The following is a 19,651-nucleotide window of genomic DNA, read 5'->3' on the forward strand; positions in this document are numbered from 1 at the left end:
TCACCTGCAGCATCAGCCAAAGTGTCACCAACGCTCCCAACGTGACTGGGCAACCAACAAAAGACGATGTCGTATTGGCCAGTAGCAAGTTTATTATGTAGTTTAATTATGTCACGTAAACTGGATGCGGACACGAAGTGTTTTTATAGCCTGAAGACATGACAGCGAGTCTTAAAATATAATCAATTCCTTGCGTTTAGACTGTTTATTTATATATTCTAGAGCAGTTAACATGGCATTTGATTCGGCTGTGAAAATGGATGAGTTATATGGTAATCTAGTTGATACCGGATGATCCCGTTGCTGAATTTGAGTGATTTATGTGCATAACTTTTGATCCTGATATCTGTCAGTTTAGTGGATTCAAGAAGGGTAGCAGCCTGTTTACGAGTTTTGCATTCCACAAGAAGCGCGCCAAACTTCAGTTCACATCAGAGACTTCCGCAACTTTACCAGGGGAAAGGTTGAGTAAAATGTTAATTTGCTTACTTCAGTGGCCTCAAGCACAATGAACTTGGGCCAAGTGTACATGTCTCTCTCTACAAATTAAAACAAGGACACCTTCTCCTTCGGAACTTACTGTACCTAACTCGTTTGGTCCTTTGGACTTGGAGGTTACACCATCAGCACAGGACAGATGAAGGGGCATTTCTTCTTCACGTTCCCGCGAAAGGTCTCAAATTGAGCCACCGTAACTCGATTGATGAATTCGATCCAACAGAATTGAAGAGGACACAGAAAGAATTTTAATGAGATGCACTTATCAGTCCAAGATTATAAACCGTCTGCATTATGTCTCCAAGAAATACTTTGACATTTGATACAATTGTCATCATTCATTTTCTCCTCCGGGTGACAAAGCGACTGGAGGCTCTACTATTTTAGTCAGGCATGACGTCATTCATAGTGCTGTTCATCCGAATACTAACCTTCAAGCCGTTGTTATCCGCCTTACATTGCACATTGCATTTACTTTGTGCTCTTTATATATACCACCTTCACCGGCTCTTCAAAAAAATTCAGAATCTATATGATCAGCTCCCTAATCCCTGCATCATCATGGGCGATTTAAAAGGGCATCACCCTCTATGGGGAGGTACAAATACAAACAATAAGGGGAAAGTCATTGAAAATACTATTTCTGATAATATTTTATGCAATGATGATTCAAACACCTCTTTAAATCCTGCAACTGGAACGTATTCTGCCCTCGATCTGTCCCTCGAGGATGTTTACAATGAATTTGAATGGTCTGTGCATGATGATCCTTGTGGAAGTGATCACTTCCCCACTGTAATGAGCTACGTTAAACCGGATGATGAACCCTCCTCATCTCAATGGGCCTTTGTATAAAATATTATGTGCTGAACAATTTAAACCTGACTTTGCAAATAAACTTGGCGAAACGCTTGCCAAACACTCGTCATCGTGAACTTGTGTTCCTGAGTTCCTGAGTTTCAGAGATATCAGAAACAACAGGAAAAGAAAATGTTCACTCTAATAACGGTGAGGATTTCAATGAGGTACAGTAAACTACGTTATACCGAACACGCTTATAACGAACTGAAGGATATAACGAACTTACTTAGTTTTAGTCCCGACCATTTGTTGTAGATATGCTGTATGTATGCTTATAACGAACTACGGTTATTACCAACTAAAATTAGTGGTCCCCTCGAGTTCGTTATAACCGTAGTTTACTGTATTTTCATTACACGAACAACATACTGCGCTTGAGCAAGCTTATGATACTGCAGCAGTGGATGATAATAGCCACTATCAGTTGTTGAAGCATTAGCCTGAATCGTGTCTTACGATATATCTTATAGATATATATTTAGAGATCTGTGACTTATTTTATCGACGAGAAACAATGTTTACATGTCGAAAACAGGACACTCCAATCATGACTCGGATTCACCCGTTTCTACCCATGTTGTTACACAGGTCCGGCGACATGGAACTAAACCATGGACCCTCTGGCAGTGAACTAGGCGACCCCAAGAACGCTACAACTAATCAAATCAAGGAATCAAAGGACAGGTTATCTGAAGATATAAGTTCAATTAAGGATGAGAAGAGATATCAGTGATATCAGTGATTTGAAGTCAGTACGACATACTCAGGTTAGACGTTGATTCAGTATTTGAATCCAAGATAGAAAACCAAGAATTCAGAGCCAGGAGAAATAATTTAATATTAGATGGAGTGCCTGAATCACAAATTGAATCAAATGTGGCGAGTGAGGAGAAAGTACTGGAAGTACTGAATAGTGCCATAGAGTTTGAGGAGAAATGTTCCCAAATCAATTCCAGAGATGTAGAACGTGCAAATTGTATTTCGACGAATCTCCAGGAATGGATGACACCATTTCAGAATTATGTTTACATTCGGCTGATCTTGTCTCATATCTACAATTGTTATTTAATGTGATGTTTGAAGAAGGGTACTTCCCGGAAACATGGTCTATTGGTATTTTAATTACGCTTCATAAAGCAGGTGCTTGTAATGATGTCAATAACTACAGAGGGATAACTCTCTTGTGTATCTTCAGTAAAATATTTACTTTTATTATCAACAAGAGACTTGTGTCTTGGGCCAATACCATGGGTAACATTTATGAATCGCAGGCTGGATTTTGGGAAGGATATTCAACAGTGGATAATGTCTTTATATTGCAATCTCTGATACAGTGCTATATCAGCAAAAAAATGGGGGGGGGGGGGGGGGGGGTGGTATGGATTATTTGTTGACTTCTCTAAAGCATTTGATTCTATACACAGGTCTAAACTATGGAGATTATTTACTGCACGTGGACTTAGTTCCAAAATATATAGTATATATGAAAATTTTAAAACGTGTGTACGAGACAAGGGTTAAATGTTAAAGGCAAATTTGGCGTCCGTCAAGGATGTATATTGAGTCCGTTTTTATTTTCCTTTTTCATAAATGAATTAGTAACGGAAATCCATAACAATTGTACAAACGGCACTCAATTACATCCAGATATCGTTCAACCCTTTTTTATTATTTGCAGATGATATTATCATGTTCTCAAGCACGTCATGTGGCTTGCAAAAGCAAATTGATGTCTTGGAACATAACTGTGACCAATGGAAACTCACTGTAAAATTGAGTCAAATATAAAATTATGGTATTCAAAAATGTTTGGAAACTTGCCAAAAATGAACATTGGTCCTCTAAAGGTGAATGTTTGAATGTAACTACACGCTATAAATATTTGGGTGTTTATTTCAGAAACAGCCTAAATTTGGTCTATACATATACGAGAAGCATCAGTTCGGGCCAGTTCAGGTTCTATGAGTTACAAGTCATTCTTTAAGATCTTTGATGTTAAAATTAACCCAGTTTTACTTTACGGTGCTGAAATATGGGGATTGAAAAAAATTAAAGATATCGAAAAGGTTCACGTATTTGCATGTAAAAAGACTCTTGGTGTAAAACCCAACATATCTAGCGCAATGATTTATGAAAAATGTGATAGATTTCCTCAAGTTACATACTGAACCGCAAAATAAACGTCACCATGGATAGATATATGAGAAACCTTATTTTGTAAACATACTTTGAGACATATTAAAAAGATGAAACTTGGCGAAACTGATCATCAATGAAATTAAAGAGTCAAATGTTCTTAAAGTGAAACACAACACTAGTCTCTGAGAAAAGGGCAACACAAGTCAGTATCCCGTGTGTCCGCCATGTGCATTGATGACTGCCGTGCAACGTCGATACATGGAATGGATGAGTCGGTTGATGAAGGCACTTGAGCCCACACTCTGAGGAACGCCTGACGCGGTTCAGCTGCAGTTGTCGGCCTTGGTCGGACGTCATTCAGCCGTTTCATGAATGTCAGGTGCACAATGGGATTTAAATCGGTACTGAGGGCAGGCCACTGCATGGTTCTGATGCCATTCTGCTGGAGGAAGTCTCTTGTTGGTCTCGCAGTGTGGGCACGGGCGTTATCATGCTGAAACTCGTGGTTGCGGCGACGTGCCAAATGAGATATTTCGTGTGGTCTCAAGACTTGATCAATGTACCGAGTTGCTGTGACACCATTGCCTCTCCCTGGACCGATGTTCAGGAAGACCACAGGGCCGACCCTCTGTGCAAGACCAATTCCACCCTACACCATGATGCTACGACCACCCCACGAGTCTCTCTCAACAACACAAGTATCCGAATAACGTTTCCCACGGCGTCGCCAGACACTCTCTCTGATATCTGCTCATGAGATACAGTAACGGCTCTCGTCTGAGAAGAGAGCTGGTGGCACCAATGCTGGTGCTGTGTTGCCCACTGAAGACGGTCCCGGCATTGACTTGGTGCCAGAATGGGTCCTTGGTGTGCCCTGTGACAGTGGAGGTGTCTGCTCTTCAATGTCAAAATTACAATTGTAAACAAACAAGGCAGTATTTTTTCTGTCACTTTATTTAGTATAAACATAAATGTCTTTCAAAGGTTTTAAGTGATGCAGTAGATGGATCACTTTTTGTGGATGATTTTAAGATATCTTGTGGTAAAATATGCACACAACAGAGAGGCAGTAACAAATCTGTCTCAATAACATTCATAAATGGTCCCTTGAAAATGGGTTGAAATTTTCTATATAAAAAAATAATTGTATACTTTTCTGCAAAATGATATAAGCTGCATAAGAACCCTGAACTATATTTGAATGAACCATCCATTAATCAATTAATCAATGTCTTTCAAAGTATGTTATTCCTACCTTAGTTTTATTCACAGCATAGTTGTTATTTTAATTGATGGCTAAGATTGCAAATAATCGCCAGCAGCCGAAGGGATGGTGTGAATCAGCAGAATATCGTAAGTCCCCACTATCTCTAGCCTGGTAGCCTAACTTTGGATGCTGGCAATCTGTAGCCCTTATTTATTTTGTGTTGTTTAATGATAGTTTATTCTTTTACATGTTCTCAAACCAGTTTTACCGTAAACCTGTGATAGTCTAGTTATTGTACTATGCTTCGGAGACAGAGAACTAAATATATTTGTTGGCAATGTTTAACTTTATCTCGTCACGAAATATAACGTCAAATCTTCACTCACCCACTCACTCACTCAGTGTAAATAATCGAGTCTAGACAATGCCGTAACATCATGAGCATCGATCCACACCATTGGTATACAAAGACATGCCTCAACAACAAAGTCAATGAGCCTCATCATCCGATCCTTTAGCCGCCTCTAACGACATTCACTGCCACGGCTATCACATTTTTAATACAGTTACACTGCTAATTGTACACATGTACGAGCACCATCGTACACACATTTGATATTGATGTTATAAAGCCAAACATGTGTAAATGTAATTGATGTCAATGTCTTGATATTCCGACTTTTGTCGAATCTTATTGTGTTTTGTCAATAATTTTAAGCAGTATCGAAAAGAAAAGAATGAAAGGGTGTCACAGCTGAGGCAAGATTCGCTCACCTTTTCGCGACCAACTGGTATCATTACTATTTGCAATAGATAGTCTATTATACGGAACCCGTGAAGATTCCGTGATAGAATAGGTCTTCAGCAACCCATGCTTGCTGTAAAGGTGACTATGCTTGTCGTAAAAGGCGACTAACGGGATCTGGTGGTCAGGCTCGCTGACTTGGTTGATGCATGTCATCGATCCCAATTGCGTGGATCGATGGTCATGATATTAATCACTGGATTGTCTGGTCCAACCTCGATTATTTACAGACCGCCGTCATATTGCTGGAATATTGCTGAGTGCGGCGTTAAACAACAAACAAACAAACTATTATACAGTCGGAATTGTACAAGGTGATTATGGAGATAGTTTTGTTGCTTTTACTGTGATAGAAATAGGAAGTGTCGGAAAACTCAGGAAGTCGATAGATTTATAGACTCAAAATAATGAAAGACGTCGCTTACCTTTTCTGGCGTTGATAGTGATATCAATCTGATGTGCTGATTGTATAAACAAAGTAAGAATCATCAACAGTTCTCAACAATTGCGGGCTGGCTGCCCAGAAGCATACTTGTGTATCAAGTATGTTGCGTACATCCAGTAGAACGTCTGTCACCTGACTTTCATGGAAGTACGCAGACGAATCCACATTAATGTCACACAAGCTGTCACATAGTGATTTTCAGATATAATTAAGCTTGGATGTGCATTTCTGATACTTTCCTTAATTATATGTTGCTGGGATAACACAGTTGTATTGAAACTATCGACCTTCCAGCTTAATTTCAACAGTTAAAAGTTGACTGATATTTATTTGTTTGACAATGGCTAAACAGAAGACACGATGCCCAAGCTGCATTACACTGAAAAGGTAAAATGAAATGCACTTTTCTATCCGTATCATGTTCCTTTAGTAAATGTAAACAACAATGGATGTTGATATCATATTGGACATATACAATTCTTCTGTTTGTCCACTGTTTGTGTAGCAATCTTTAACCAGACACTATTTCATTATAACTTTACTCGTCTTCATACAACTGTATGAGTGGGTAATACCGCATGAGTGAGTGAGTGAGTGAGTTGGGTTTAACGCCGCTTTTAACAGTATTCCAGTTATATCACGGCGTGTCAGCTTAATGTAGGAGGAAAGCCCGAAGTGATGCCGGTCTCAGACGTTTACCACTTCGGTAATACCCACGAGCAGGGTTATGGTGTTGACGAACCTAGAACATAATCGGGGCGAGGGATTCGAACCCACAATCATAGGTTTCTGCACAGCGAATCGCGGCGCCTTGGACGTGCCACCCGTGACCCCAATACCGCATGAACTGAAACAATAATACACTAACTGTAACTATACCCTGTGTTACAATGCCATGCACATCACATAAAATAAAAGCGACAAAAACCTTTCCATTACAGAAATCTCTGTATGATTCCGATCATATCATGAGCATGTGTTTATGAACAACTATTGTATAGTGATGATAATGTACCAAGTGTTCGCGAAAGGTGAGGGTACCCACCAGTAGCACCTGTCACAAACACATGCAAAGGCAAGTGAAATGTTCACCTGAAAAACACGATAAAATATGGTACTAACAAATTGGAGAATTGCATAGGACATCATTCTTGTCACTTATGCGTTACAGAATGACCTCCACATGTTGACCATAAAACGTTTGGGAAAGTTTACTGAGACCTTGAATGTTGTTAGTTTGATCAAACAGCTTCTGAGCAAGGGTCGTATGACGGGGTTTTTCAATCTTCGTAGAAACACCGAGGGTCGGCGTAAAGAGAAAAAAAATCTTTTTTTTCTGAGAAAACGCTAATATATGCTTGGCGTCGTCCTGGATCCAATGTGATGGAATGAAGACGTTAGGATTGCTGAAATATTTCCCTTCATTTTGCATTATAATTAGAAGACACCAATTCATCACTCATGAACAATTTGTATTTGTGCCTAGTATAACCACAATTAACACGAAGGTGTCATATCTACACAATATATACAAGCTTGGGGGTGTTTTGATGAATGTTGAAGGTACTGACGTGTATCGAACACGGAGGAGTCCACTAATGCCTACAGTGACAAATGCCTACAGTCTAAAACAAACATTTATAAGCTTCAGTGGTTTTACATGTGATACCCTGCTACCTCTCTGCAGAGTTAAACTGGCCAATTTTAGTGTACTATTGCCTACAGTGACAAATGACAAACACTAGCAATTGATATTTAGTGGTTTTTCTGTATTCATACATTTCTTCTGATATTTCATACATCATACATCATCCATAATTTCATTTATCATATTTCATGTACATTATGATTAAAACATCACATTCACGCTCCCATTTTATCACACACCTTACATTATCCATATATACATTTCATTCAGTTTCATTTATCACATTTCATGTACATTATATACATATCAGACTAACATTCATCATATATCATCTCATACATCCTCCATATGTATCATCCATTTTCATTTATCATATTTCATGAGTCACAGAATTGCACAAACTAGTTGCTTTGTTAGCCCAGTTTTACAACACCTCCAGCTGCATCAAGGAATTGGAGAGGAGACTTGATACCCAGTCGAAGCTGCTCCTGTAGCCTTTCTACTCTCTAGGTAGATTCTCTTGCGGGGTGGTGGACGGGCGCGATGGAGATACTGAGCAAGCTTGTTTCTTTCCGTCTTTTCTAGTCTCTGGATCACTTTAATGAATGCAAAAATGTTCGGATGGGCTCTCTGGACTACCTTGTTAAGATGACAATGCCACCCTTCTAGATGATTGTTGGTTCTGGGGCCAATGTTGTCCTGATGATTCCACAATCCCAACCGAGACTGAGCATGGTCATCAATCCAGGTGTCGGTCATGTAGTCATTGAACTGCTTGTGGGATCTCTGGAGCACTGCCCATGACATATGATACTGGACCTTCTTCGTAGATCTCTAACATGCCAAGAGAGAGAGTTTTAATGATTTTACGACCGCTTCAGCCGTCGGTTATTTCTCAGTCGGGGCCAGACGGGTTAGGATAAAAATTAATAATTGGGAATAAAAAAGAATCGGCTGGCCACAAAAACTGTAAACTAGGAGGAAGTAAAGAGGGGTAGAGATAGAAGGAAATAGTAAAGGGGAATGAAGTTAGGCATTAGTCACTGTAGGCATTAGTAGACCTAACCTCGAACACCCACCCACACTGACCAGTACCTTCACCACTCATCAAATCATCCCCCACAAGTCAAGCAATAGCCACCCTAGCCTTACGAGTAAAAGAACATCTGCTTCACGCCAGAACACACTGAAGCTGAACTACAAAACCTACGACATGTCTTCAAAAATTACAGCAACGACATTCCCAGACTTGTAGTCCAGAACGACAACGCCACTCCCACCCTACGCCAACAAACAGCTCCATTCGTCTGCCCCATCCGACGACTTCTTAACCACCAAGTCAACCTCAATGTGATGTGCCAGAGAGGAAAAGCCACCCAGAACATTATTAAAGGCAATGGCACCCACTGGTGCAGTTTATCACATATTTGACACAATATTATACACAGGGCTTGGCATGACCAGCTCCAGTGCCCTAAACCACCAGACTCCCACGACAAACGGATTGCCCGATTCGGTTGCCTTTTACGACCAGCAATGGGGTGCTGAGGACAGGTAGGTTATTTAACATTTGAAACCTCACGCTGCGCGTTCGGTTCTAAATTCAATTTAGCGCGGTTAAATCTACAGGTAACCTACCTCTACATTGAAAACACAGTATGTTTATCTCCTAAATGATGACGGCCTGATATTCGCCAAACGGTGCGTCAAAACGCAGCCATTGTCGATTCGCAATGTCTTAAACGGCATTGTTTTTCACACTTGTTCAAAAACGTGATAGACAAACACAGTCAAGCAAACTGCACGTGCAAATTATGGCATTCTATACTCGTGGTAGTGTCTATAAAGAGGCAAGCATAAGCCAACAATTTGTCATTCAATTGTCAACATTTTTCAAGTTCGAAAATCCCGAGACTCAGCGCTGCCGATCGGAACATCGCCATAAGACGTATCCAAAGAGGGGAATCGCAATCTTCTGTTGCACGCCACGTTAACGTCCACCACAGCACCATTTGCCGCCTTTGGGACCGAAACGCACAATTCAGTTTCACTGCAGACCTGAAAGACAGAGCCAGAGGCCCTGATGATGAATTGAATCTAGTTTTGGTAAATTACTTTTATAGGCGCCTGCATAAATGATGGAACCATTGTCCAATTTTGAGCGGATCAAAGATCAATTGGAGAATGGTGGTGTTATCCCCGCCCCACTTTGCGTTTGATACGACTTTCAGCAAGTCCAGAGCTTTCAGGCATTTTGCCATGAGATATTTTATATGTGGCAAGAAAGTCAAGTGGCAGTCGAAAATCAGCCCCAAGAACTTGGCCTCCTCAACTACTTTGATGGGTGTGCCAGATAGATATAGTTCTTGGTCTTTGTGCTGTCTATGTTTTCTGCAGAAGTGTATACAATTAGTTTTAGTTTAAGAAAATTAGAAGCCGTTTACAAGCGACCATTTGTGGATTTTTTTAAATACAATTGCAGTTGTCTCTCAATTGTGTGCATGTTTTTACCACGACAAGAAATGTTAAAATCGTCCACAAATAACGATACATAAACTGAATCATTTAAAACTTTTGAAAGACTGTTAATCTTGATACTAAATGAAGTAACAGAAAAGCTACTGCCTTGTGGAACACCCTGATCCTGATTATAATGGCCAGACAGGGTTGCACCCAATCTTACTTGAAATTGTCTGTCTGTTAAAAATTGGGGTATAAAATTATGTAAACCCCTCAAACCAAATTCACCAGTACCACTCTAATCTGTTATTACCCATCCACTCCATGTAATGGCTTTACAGACACAGCTGGTGAAAGATATAGGCGGTAATTAGATGGATCTCTATGATCCCGATCAGGTTTTGGTGTAGGGACCACAATGGCATCATGCCACGAAGGAGGAAAATTCCCTAAAGTCCATATTTGATCTCAGATTTCCATCATCCGCTGCTGTATCTTGAGCTTGCCCAAGGGCAGTATGTCTGACTGACTGAGTATGGTTTTACGCCGCTTTAGCAATATATCAGCAATATCCCGGCGGGGGACACCAGAAATGGGCTTCACACATTGTACCCATGTCTGGAATCGAACCCGGGTCTTCGGCGTGACGAGCGAACGCTTTAACCACTGGGCTACTCATGTAATGAAAATACTGCGTTACAGTCTTCCACATTATCAGAATTAAAATTAATATTTTTCCTCAAAACAATTTAATTGGATCTTCAATATATTTGAAGTGTTCAGGGGTTAATTGTGCATCACATAATACTTTATACAATGACCAATTTGCATTTTTTAAATTCGATCGAGATGAAGATGGATCAGCAGTCGGGTTAATAGTTTTAAGAATGGTGGGAAAGTGATCACTTCCACAGAGGTCATCATTGACCGACCATTCGAGTTCATTTGAATCTGTGAATGAAAAATCCAGTGCTGAATACGTTCCAGTTGTAGGATGTTAATAGTTGGTTGAATCATCATTGTAAATATATTGAACAACAAAAGTTCCTGTGACACTGAATAAGATTTATTGCAAAGTTATGTTTTTTACCAAATCTGAAACAATTTCGGTTTGCATCAGATGAAAGACTCCTGTAAGTTTTCAAATGGTTTAATTTGCCATACTGACTTCAGAAAATGGGTGATTTCAAAAAAATGAACAAGCCAAAATGTCAATTTACAAATCAATAGCGTGTATGTTCAACCTCTGGTTGCGATACAAGCAACACATCTTCGTCCCATAGAATGAACCAGGCGTCGCACAAAGTTTTCGGGATATCTGTCCATATCTGCTGGAGTATGTTTCGAAGTTCCTGGAGTGTCTGTTGAACATGTGGCTGACGTCGAAGGCGCCGATCCATCTCATCCCACATTTGCTCGATTGGTGTGAGATCAGGGTAGCGAGCCGACCAGGGGATGACATTCACGTTGTTTTGGTGAAGAGAATCCTGAACAAATCGAGCAATATGAGGCCGGGCGTTGTCATGTTGAAAGGTAATGCCTGGGCCATGACGACGCAAAAACGGTTGAACAACAGGGCCGATGATCTCGTCGCGGTAGCGCTGTCCATTGAGATTTCCCTCTACCACTATCAAACGGGTCCTCTGTCTTGCTGTAATCCCACTCCATACCATAACGCTGCCGCCCCCGAACCGATCTTCTTCCATGACACAATGATTGGCGTAACGTTCACCTCGACGTCGGTACACTCGAATCCGTCCATCGGTGTGGCTGAGGTGAAATCGAGACTCGTCAGTGAATAGAACTTGTCCCCACTGCATGGCCGTCCAGCGTTGACGCCGTCTGCACCACTGTCAAAATGGGACGTCTGGTGGGTCTTCTGGCGACAATCCCTGCACATCTGAGGCGACGACGTACGGGTTGGGAAGATATTCGTCGAAGGCCAGGGATGCTTCGTGCAGTCACTGTTGCTGGCTGGAATCGATTTCGTAGGTGTGTTGTTCGAATCCAGTTGTCTTGTCGATTATTGGTTACGCGTGGCCTGACACTCCGAGGATGGTCTCTGACTGCATTCGTCTGTTGCCAACGCTGCCATAAACACCAAATGGTGTTTCTGTGGACGTTAAATTGCCTTGCAGCATCACGTTGACTCGATCCTGCTTCAAGCATACCAATGGCTCGCAGATTCTCATTTTCGGACGGGCGTGGCATTTCGTAATGTTAAATAATTTTGTAATTTTGTTGTTTTTCTGAGTGTTTGTTGTCAGTACGATGCCAAGCAATGCATATGGAATCCCGCTAACGCACATGTTTTTATACCCATTCTTGGGTAGTGAAATCCATGGGGCTTGCATAATAATCAACTTTTGCATGGAATGCATGCTTTTCTGTAGCAGTTGCGGTTTTTGTGACTTTATTCCATACATGTACTACAATATTGAAAACCCAACTTTACTTGTTTGAAAAATACACTAAAATCTTGGTGTCACGGGAACTTTTGTTGTTGTGTACATATTGAAAGGGGAGGATCCTCCACTCTGTGTCCCTACCGTTTTAGCCGTAGTATACTTCTTTGTTTTAATTTTGGCTAAACTTGATGATAATCGCCAACAGCTAAGGAATGGTGTAAATCCTGCTGAGGAACCGTGCAGGTAGCAGAGGTATCATAAGGTGAGGTGAGGTGAAATGGGGTTTAACGTCGCGTCCAAGATTATCGCACTCATATAGCGACGTGCATGTACGTGTGTGTGTGTTTGTGTGGCTGCTTGTCCGGACTGATGCCGATTTATAGTGCTAGCTCACTGAGATACCATGCCGCAGTTTAACATGAATACCCCACTCAGACACAGTATACTGACTCCGAGCCGACCAGTCCTTGTTTCAGCCCCTTAATGCCGAGCGCCAGACAGGGTAACAACAAGTACCATCTTTTAACGTCTTTTGGTATGACTTGGTCGGAGATCGGACCCCGGACCTTCCACTCTCCGGGCGGACGCTCTACCACTTGACCACGGAGGCGGTCTAGAAGTATCATAAGTCCCCACGGTTCCTAGTATGGTGACCTTTAGTTGCTGGCGATCCCTTTCCCCGTTTTTATAATGTATTGTTATTTATCGTGACATCTTTTTCCATACTAGTTTTAAAATATAAATCTGTGATGATATAGTTATTTTACTGTCTGTCCTTTGACGACAGGTTTTATAATCAAATTGAATGTAGTATTACTGTCTAGCTTGATTTAGTCACGATATGGCTGAAATATTGCCGATGCGACTATAAATATTCACTCACTCACTCACTCACTCACTCACTCACTCACTCGCTTTATATGTTCTTGATGTCCTCACAATCCTTGCGCTAATGGGTCGTAAGCTGGGGGTGCTGCGGGCTGTCAAAGTTGCAGTCTGAAATTGATTTCGCAGGTTAACCAAACGGATATGCTTATTTTGCTGACGTTACGTTACTCGATCCTTGGTGTTTCCTGTCTTTTGCTCCCGACCCCTCAGGGAATGTATGGTGTTATAATGAACACAGCTGGACTGGACATTATAGAACATAATCGTAAGAATATGGAATTCTTCGAAAGTGTTCCCGATTTCAAACAATAAGGGGCAATGCATAACAAATTGCACTCGAGTAATAATATTCTCTGACGTTATTATTCCGGGGCTGAGTATCATATCACCGATTTTCAATGAGGATTGGAACATACCGGCACCTAAACATGGCCAGCGTGCAAGGTATAATACCTTCAATGGAAGTTTCTACATCTGAAACCTTCTCAAAACTGCATTGTAGTCGGAGTTTGTTATCGACTGTGTTGTTTTTTAACAACAATTATTCCACCAAATATACATATAATAACCAACGCTTTTTCTCTGATACAAGAATGACTAAATATGTACACAGTAATGATGTTTTTGTTTATGTCTGCGTGAACGAAATAATAGAGAAATATGTCATTTCCATACTAATTGAAACAAAAGGTAAAACGGATTATTTGTGTGCGTTCGAACGTAACCAGTTTGATAGCAGATCAAGGTGCAGATTATCTCTGTGGAGACGCGATGGGGTGCATGTCTACCTATTTGCACGAGATAACCCCACATTCAAAAAAATTAAATCGTCAACGTCAGTTAACAGTGAACGCCGCATCAGGAAAATGCTTGAAAAAATTAGTTGTGCTTCAGACTGTTGATAAAGAGACATTGTTGCATGGTGATTTTCGGTACAAAAAATATTAAGGCTCATAGTTTTAATAAAAAATCATTATCTGATTTTGCAGATGTAGCCAAACTAGATCTATATCTAGTCTCCAAAACAATCTTTAAAAAATGTGCTTTGATGATTATAGTTCATGATTACCTTATTGATATTCTAAATACGCGATATAACTGTAATACTGTTAAAAGCGGCGTTAATCCCAACTCACTCACGTACAAGTAGAGAGTGAGTGAGTTAAGTTGTATCGTCACATCGGCAATATTCCAGCCATATAGTGACGAAATCAAGTTGTACAGTAATAATACATAAATATAGACTACATAAATCTGTCGACAAAGGACAGTAAAAGAACTAGAGTATCACAGCTATAGATATAAAACTTTGACTATTCAGTACAATATATTATAAAAATTGGCTAGAGATCACCAGCAACCAAAGTTACGCCACCATTCAAGGGACCACGGGGACTTGCGGTACATCAGCTTCCTGCGTGGTACCCCAGCAGGATGTACACCATCACTCTGGCAATTGGTGAGTGTTAGAAGGTTTAAGCCAAAGCATTTCAAACCCAACAAGTATTCTGCGATTAAAACCATGGAAAACGAAAAGTACTTTGAATGAAATGGGACCTACGTGCCCTCTCAGAGGGAGGATCTTCACCTTTTGAGTATAACGCGAATGGCCAATACGACATCGTCGCATAATGGTAAAATCATTGTCCCCCTGAAAGTGACACGTGAGTCCATCTATGTTGAATTGTATGATATCAACTAGTGTTTTAATGTATTGATTGTGCTTATTTTTTTTAAATATTGTTTAGCATTACATACAAACGATGATGGCCAAAGTGATGGCATAAGTCCTGCCGGGAACCATGCAATAAGCAAAAGCACTGTAAGTCACCATGATCTCCATTTAGGTTGTCTTGCTTTGGTTGCTAGTGGTCTATAGCCTGGTTTTAATTTATAAGAACTAATCCACTGAAAATGTCTTTGTTTTATTATTGTTTAGGTTTGTTTTATATCTAAACTGTGATATTTACTTTACCTGTTACTGTCCTTTGTCGACAGGTCTTTATTTGTAGTAATTACCTTGTTCTCAGTAAGGATAAGAATTTATGGATGAACAACTTCTTTATTACAATTAAGAGCGACGTTTCGATGTAGGTTCTAACACCGGTAACACCGTTATCAAGCAAGAGGTTTACCTTGTTCTCATCGCGATATGGCTGCAATATTGCCGATGCGATGTAACATTTTCATTCACTCACTCACTCTCTCGTCGCATAATGACCTCTCCAAATCTGGACTGACAACCCTAGTAGGTGTTACCAATAGTTGGTTTTATTGCTTGTAATTTATTAGTGCCTACTTGGGTGTCCCACTTCATTTGCATTAGGTCTTTGATATAGCATCTTATTACAGGTGAATAGTCACTGTATGGTATAAGAAGTGGTGTTGAGAGCTGGTTTTGCTGCAGTGTTACCCGTGCTTCCAACATGACTTGACAACAAGCAGAAGACGACGTCGTTTTGGCCAGTAGCAAGGTCATTGTATTGTTCTAAAATATCTGAAATGAATGGATGCCTTGAATAGCTCGATTTTATGGCCTGCTGACACAATAATGAATCTAAAAAGATGATGAATCGTTTACAGCTGGGCTGTTTTTGGATATATTCCAAAGCAGTTAATATTGCTTTGGCTTCAGCGGTGAAAATTGAGGTATGGTCTGGTAATCGGGATGATACGGTTTTTGATTCAATGACAGCAGCACTGGAGACTTTGCTACCATCCTTGGATCCATCTGTGAAAATGGAACGGTGGGATTCATATTTATTTCTGACTTTGTATATTTTTGTTGATATATTATTGGTTTGTGTCTGATTTTTTAAAATGTGCAAGAGTAAAGTCTACTTCCAGTCTGATAAGTTGTCAAGGAGGAGAAGACAAAAGCATGTAAGAAGAAATATCATCTAAATCAATATTGGCAGCTGTAATGTGGGGTTTAATCCGAAAGCCTTGTGGTGGGACCAGCTTAGGCTTACTGTGAAAATATTCTTCATAAAGGGGTTGAAAAACACAGTTGTATGCAGGGTTTAATTGGTTAGAATGTAATTTAGTGTGTGAGTGAGTTAAGTTTAACGTCACATCGGCAATGTTTCAGCCATATTGTGACGAGAATAATTTGACGTTAATAACATATATTAATATTTAAATTGTATAGCAATCTGTCGCCGAAGGACAGTATAACAACTAGAAAATCACAGATTTACGTAAAACCAGTTTGAGAGCATGTAAAAATAAATTACCATTCAATAACACAATATAAAAACAAACTATAGATCGCCACCAACTGAAGGTAGATCACCACGCAAGGGACCAAGGGGACTCACAGTACGCTTGCTACCTGCATGGACCCCAGCTGGATTTACATCATCCCTTCTGTTATTGGCGATGGCTGACAAATTTAGCCAAACATTAAAATAACACATGTGCCTTATGAATCTTGTTCAAGCGTTGTTTATGTCACAACAGTCAAGGCCGTCGGTTTCAGCACGTTTTATGGTATAAATGTCGAGGATATTTGCAAATTTGATGCATCAGTCACGACAATGTGGTCAGTTGGGGTGAATTGTAGACTCCCGCTTCTTCCACACACGGAGTCTAGTGCTATGTTAATAGACATGTATGACGTCAGAGATATCAAAAAAGGTTTAGGACGCGACATTTGTTTTTACGCAATGAAACGACCGTAGCTGTAGCACTGTATTATGAAGGGGGGTTATCAATGTTGATCCCCTACGACAATAGCCTTGATCTGTGATTTACATCTAATTGTTGCATCAACTTGATACATCCCAATTATTTCAAATCTTTTGTATCAGTACTAGAAAAGAAATACTGAGAGCAATTAAAGGCAACAGTATCATGATGCATTGAAGTACAGATTGCCACCCCTATTTTGACACTGGCGCTGCTTTATGCATTGTATTTCACAAAACCAAGATGTCATTAAATGCCTGTTACTAATATCCCGTATTCAAAGCACCAGAGCTAACCTGGCATCTGTGGCCTCTATTCGTGGCGATTGTTAATCGACCGTAGGTACGACCCGAAAAGACCCACTAGTACTGTTCACAGAAGTGGTAAACGTCTGAGATCTGCATCACTTCGGGCTTCCCTCCAACATTAAGCTGACACGCCGTGATATGACTGGAATACTGTTAAAAGCGGCGTTAACCCCAACTCACTCACTCTTTGCTTCACAAAATGCCACAGTTTTATAAAGTATGTAAAACAAATACAATCTAATGTTTATGTGTACAATGGTGGTTCCAGGTAATATTGCTGAACACTGAGGCTGGCATTGTACTTCCGACCCTTTGAGTACGTTAGATGTCATACAAGGTGACTAAATTGGTGATCGGTTGGTCACAGCGGCTGCTAACACTGGGTTCCATGTGTTTTCTGGGGGAAAATAACAAATTGAATATAAACACAAACACAGTTTATTGAGCAGCAGTTGTAAACAAGTATATAACCATGTCATTCAAAGAATAGGAATTACAAAATAGGTGTCCGGTGAGTTATCAATGCTGTGGTCAAGAGTTCTAGCCATTCCTGTCAAACTGGGCATCATTGACCACTCAAGCAGTCCAGTTTGTTGACACCCTCACTGCAGACCAATCAGTGAACTGCTGTTGGTTCAACTATGTATTGCCTTTGACCTTCCTTCATGCCAGTCAACAGAATAAACATAGAAACTGTGTGTTGCTTTCAGGAAAACACTGTTTATTGATTTTATTGAAGCGCCCTACTCAGCGCTAATAAGCGGTGCTATTTGCTGTTTCGTTGGATTTAGTAAAGAATATGTATCATTCCACTGGGGAGGTGTGTGTGTGTGTGGGGGGGGGGGAGCTGCATTGATATTGAGTACCATTTTTGGCTAGGGGTCAGCAGTCGTATCAATTTGGAGACGCATTGATTTCAAGATTTACAGTTTATAAAGTGCAAGCAAAGATTCATTCCCTGTGATGATCCATCTCATGCAAACATATCTCGCAACTTCTCTCTCAATACATATCTTCGTGGAGTTGAAAATCATCTATGTATGAATACCGTGGGTAACAGTGAAGTTGAAGCTTGGAAAGTGGGGGCATATCTATCGTTTAGTTTAATGTTAAGGTAAGATTGAAAAGAAGACTATCCTTATCGTATATACATACAAAATGTGGATGCTGGTACTGAGTTAATTTAATATATTATCATATGTGTTGTATTCACACCAGCACATTGATAGAGGTGTTATGGACTGTGTGTATTGATAGGTATGTTTATAGGGACATATTATGACCATTGTTGTAACTTGAATTGTTATGTAATAACACAATGCATTTTGTGAACAATGGCCTGGATGGTCTACATTCTGAATAAAAAATGATTGATTGACGCACATCATCTCTCTCTTTATAACAGTACGTTTTTCCTCTGGAGCTTTCTGGTGTCTATGATGCTGGTTGACGAGCTAGCGTGGTCGACTAGCGGTTGAGAGCCCTCGGTGAAAAAATAATTTGGTTCATCACAAATAGTATTGTTGCTCTCGGACTAGGAGTACGCTCTTTCATTTAAAACACTACAATAAAGCTTATTTCTTACCTACGAGGGCAAACTTATCGGGGTTCATAAAAATCATAGATGCCCAAGGGTCATATCACGTCACGAGACAACAGTGGATTGTTTTCGACATATGGACGATATTGTTGATGTCATTCGAATCTTATTGTGACGTGATGTCGGAATGGCCTCACACAAGAAACGATGTCATTGCTGAAGACTGAATTGTGGTTCCGCTGCTGTTTCGATTTGCTCTCCTCACAGGTAAACACTAAACTTCGTCTCTGTATGTATGTGGGTACGGGTATCCAACACTTGGGTACGAGTCAACAAGTTGATTAGACAGGAGTGTGTACGGGTATCTAATAGTTGGGTACGAGTCAACAAGTTGATTAGGCAGAAGTGGGTACGGGTATCTAACAGTTGGGTACGAGTCCGCCCAAAACGTACGGGTACGGATTGTCCAGTCACCGTTTCTTTACACATCGCCAGACAGTCCAACGGTGGCAGAACCTTGAATGTTGACAGGTCAAGACGTGAAACTTGAAATCATACCTCAACCTGGGGATTGTATCATGCCTTGTCATGTCTGTGTCAATTTACCGCAGATCATACAAACACATACTCACTAGTTGTGTGTCACTGCCTACTGAGTCGGGAAAATATGTCTACTGTCATTTTGTGCCTGTCATTACTTCCCATTTGGCGAGGAAATCCCAGAATCTATTTTCATTATCATACGCAAAAACTA

Source organism: Haliotis cracherodii, unplaced genomic scaffold (assembly GCF_022045235.1).
Source record: "Haliotis cracherodii isolate W230 unplaced genomic scaffold, xgHalCrac1.p SCAF_10, whole genome shotgun sequence".
Taxonomy (NCBI): domain Eukaryota; kingdom Metazoa; phylum Mollusca; class Gastropoda; order Lepetellida; family Haliotidae; genus Haliotis; species Haliotis cracherodii.